The sequence below is a fragment of the Eurosta solidaginis genome, chromosome X (genome assembly GCF_040869045.1).
Source record: "Eurosta solidaginis isolate ZX-2024a chromosome X, ASM4086904v1, whole genome shotgun sequence".
Lineage (NCBI taxonomy): Eukaryota > Metazoa > Arthropoda > Insecta > Diptera > Tephritidae > Eurosta > Eurosta solidaginis.
This window is the reverse complement of record NC_090324.1, coordinates 159,543,793-159,548,142: the sequence shown is the minus strand read 5'-3', so window position 1 is coordinate 159,548,142 and position 4,350 is coordinate 159,543,793. Positions and strand designations below refer to the sequence as shown.

Here is a 4,350-nt window from a genome sequence, read left to right as displayed (position 1 = left end):
TTTTTTGTTAAAATTTGAATTTAAAAAAAAAAATTTTTTAAAAAGTGGGCGTGTTCTTCATCCAATTTTGCTAATTTTTATTTAGCACATATATAGTAATAGTAGTAGCGTTCCTGCCAAATTTCATCATGATATCTTCAACGACTGCCAAATTACAGCTTGCAAAACTTTTAAATTACCTTCTTGTAAAAGTGGGCGGTGCCACACCCATTGTCCAAAATCTTACTAATTTTCTATTCTGTGTCATAACGTCAACCCATCTGCCAAGTTTCATCGCTTTAACCGCTTTTGGCAATGAATTATCGCATTTTTTCGGTTTTTCGAAATTTTCGATATCGAAAAAGTGGGCGTGGTTATAGTCCGATATCGTTCGTTTTAAATAGCGATCTGAGATGAGTGCCCAGGAATCTACATACCAAATTTCATCAAGATACCTCAAAATTTACTCAAGTTATCGTGTTAACGGACGGACGGACGGACGGACATGGCTCAATCAAATTTTTTTTCGATCCTGATTATTTTGATATATGGAAGTCTATATCTATCTCGATTCCTTTATATATGTACAACCAACCGTTATCCAATCAAACTTAATATACTCTGTGAGCTCTGCTCAACTGAGTATAAAAATAGATATCTGTAAAATCTGTGCTCTCGTAGTTGTCCGGATGGTATTGGGGGTTATCCTGATATTCAGGGATATAAGTATTGTATTGATCGTAGCTGCTGTTTGGGTGAGTGTCTGGTGAATGGTTAGCTTCTTCTGGGGTAGTGGTTACGTGGTAATTCCTTTGATGTTTTAAGGGTGGATTTGTAAGGTTCGAGTTGCCTTGCCTTTTACCAGCATACTTCAGGTCAGCTCTATTGGCATAGTTCACGGCATTTGTCCTGATGCTCGGATCGACTTAGGTTGCCGTTTCAGTGCTGTCGGCCTAGGAGGTGGGTTATGATGCAAATTTGGTTGTGGATGGTAATATCCTGGATTGTATCCTTGTAAGTGCTGATATGGTCTTGGGGCGTTGTTCAACCTTTGTTGGTGTTGTTGCGGATTTTCGAATCCTTGCTGCAGTCTTGGAATTACTTGGTCTCTCATTTGTTGTTGAGGTCGAGGTAGGTATATTTGATAACACAACTATATATTTTTTAAAATTTTATTTATTTTTATTTTAAAAATATTAATATTAACATTGAAAATTTATTAATACACTGACATTAAAATTATCTTTATGAAATAATATTCAAAAATAAAGTAATTCAAAAAATAAAATACAAAAAAAAAGTATATTTAAATAAAGTAGATAACTCTACATTTACTCCCCCTCCAGTGAAAAAAAATTAAATTTTTAATGCTAATTTACAGTGTATATTAAATACTGTAAGAATTTTGTGTTATAGTTTGAAAAAAAAAATTTTTGAATTATGAGTTAATTGCGTTAAAGTGTATGTTAGTATTGATGTAAGTACCCAATCTTTTGATGATTCGATGTACTTGATAGCTTATTTTTAGGTGTCGTTATTGTTGTTGTTGAGGTTAAAAATAACTTAATAGTTGTTTGGTAAATATTGTCAATTATAATGATGTATTTGAAGAACCTAGAATGAGGTTGAATGATAATAGATGGCAACTTTGTGTGCACAATTACTCAAAAATTAAAAACTTGTATTACGCAGAATATATGTTCAATATATATGAAATTGTACTCTGCAAAATGTATGTCCAAGTTGTTGATGAGGAATGAAAAGTTGATTCCTTTATTCGTTTGAGGTTGGTATGAAATTGTTATTGATTCGTGTCATGTTAATGAGTATAATATTGAGTTTTTAATATGATTTTAATTTCAATATGAAATAATTGATATATGTCAATAAAAATAATTTAAAGGAATCTTTTGAAATTTTTTAAAATTGATTGTACTAATTAAAAATAATTTAAAAATTTAAAGTTGCTTGTTGTATTGAATTGGAAATGAGATTGGCTAAATATGCATTTGAGTTTATATGTCTGTTGTTGTAAATTTACTTACATGTGTTAATGACATATATTTTTGATTATAAACTGGAGAAAGAGTGTATATAATTAAAATATATTTAATATAACTGTAATTTTGAATATTTTAACTCTTTATTTTGTATACATTTAGTAACTTCACTAATAATTCAACGAAAGATTTAGATAGCAAATGTTGAAGGTAGATAGGTGGTAAACTTCATCACTCACATTGACACTGCAACTATGTCTTCTTAGTCTTCAGAGAGTGTTGAAGTGTATATTTTTTTGAGTTAATTTGCAACATGGTGGGGGTGGATATTGAAAATTGCATATAAATTTATCTTGTACTTTTAGTATACATCCAGTAAATCTTGTATAATATTCATAATTTTCGTGTCCAAATAAATTATGTATAGAAAATTTATCAGCAATCTGCTTCATAATTTTTGTGATAATCTTAAATTTAAGTAAATTTTTATTTGTCGTTTTGCTATCACTGACGTAAGACTGAAAGAAACTCGATGCAACTTAAATGCCCAGCGCCTCGCTGGTCATGCACGTACTGGTTTGTGTTGCATTGGTGGTAATAAAATCGAATGTGCCAAAGAGTAAAACTAATAAACGTTGAGTGTATTTCGGCAGTGATGTAAATAATTAGAGCGTCTAAAATTTCATTAGGTATTTTACGTAGAAATCTTTTTGAGGGCACTTGTAATTACATAAACGGAGTAATTGTCCATATTGACAAACCGGCCAGTTTGCAGAAAATGTATTGACTTTTATAGTACCCTTATGATTCGGAGCGGGATCGCCATAATATAGTTGATAATACAACTATATATTTTTTAAAATTTTATATATTTTTATTTTAAAAATTTTAATACTAACATTGAAAATTTATTAATACACTGACATTAAAATTTTCTTTATGAAATAATATTCAAAAATAAAGTAATTCAAAAAATAAAATATATTTAAATAAAGTAGATAACTCTACAGTAGGTACGCTAGTTCTGGATGAAGTTGGTGTGATTTGTAGGTAAAGTTTCGAGGTGGTAGAGGTGGTTTGTAGTCATAATCACTAAATCCATTCTGGTGATTAGCATGTGTGCTTATAAATTTTTGATTTTCTAATTTCAAACATAAGTGAAGAGCTTCCGGGAGGTTTTTAAGCTTCTTCATACATAGTAGTCGAGGGAGATCGCCGTTAAGGCCGAGGGCTTTTATTCTGTAGGTTTCAGTAAGTAGCTTAGTTGACTCCTGGCTGACGTCTATGCAACCAATTTTATTCAGAATCAAGGAGAGATGGGAGTAAACTTTTTGATAAAAGTCTTGAATCGAGAGCCTGCCATGGATTAGACCAGTCATTTGGTACTCCAATGTCCCTAGGTCTCTCTTTTCTGCGTAGCGTGTCGTGAGACACATCGAAAAAGCTTTCCAATCTAAGGGAGTATTGTATGATTCTAGCGCTATGTCAGCGCTGCCCACGATTTTGTTCCTAATTACACTTAGGATTCCAAAGTATTTTGGGGTCCCTTTCGTGTGTTCGTAAATTTGAAGAACTCGTTCAACACTCTTCCTCCAAGAGTTGAACTCTGCTGGTTTACCAGAGAATTCTCTCAACGATCTCACTACATCAGGGATTTTATCTATTTCTGAGCGATTGTTTATGTACACCTCGTCTATCATCTGGTATCTAATGGGTGTTTGTTGCGTGTCAGTCCCTATAATGTTCTGCATAATACTTGTTCTTTCGGTATTTAGTACTTGTGTTACTAAACTCCTGATAAGTGTTGTTTGTTCGGGAGAAGGTTGTGAAGTAGGATTAGGATTGGGCTGTGGGTTGGGATTTGGGTTGTTGTTTCCTAACACTTGTGGTCGTATCAAATTGTTTGGGTTTGGCATCTTCTTCCTTTTTGTTCTAATAGTCGTGTTAATTAATTAGTATTTGGATGAAAAAACACCAAAAAAAATGTTTCCTCTATTTTCAAAGAAATTCTCAGAACTTTTGCCTTTGGCTTGCGGAAAATCTTGTTTTATTTTTCCTAAAGGCTCAGACTATAATAATAACAAAAAATTTTTATCTTTTTAATTAAAAATTCTTAATAACGTTTTTCTTTTGTTTTTTTTTTTTTTTTTGAAAGGAGGTTTTTGGCTTATGTTCTATATTTTATTAAAAAAAAAATTTCTTACTTTTAGTTTCACTTACACTACATGAGTCAGCATCCTAAGGTCCGCTTTGCTCGGTGGGGGTTTGCACGTTTCCCTTTGTACTTCGGTCCTCCTGCCGGTACCCGTGGCTATCTTCTGTCCGGTGTGTGGTCTTTGTGGCAAGAGTGGCACTTTGGTTTGGTGGTTTT

General features: G+C 32.5%; 1 pseudogene; it reads right to left on the bottom strand.

Annotated features, from left to right (window-relative positions):
- Nucleotides 1–2,210: 2,210 nt before the first annotated feature.
- LOC137234721 (uncharacterized) lies at nt 2,211–3,895 on the bottom strand (annotated as a pseudogene).
- Nucleotides 3,896–4,350: the final 455 nt, after the last annotated feature.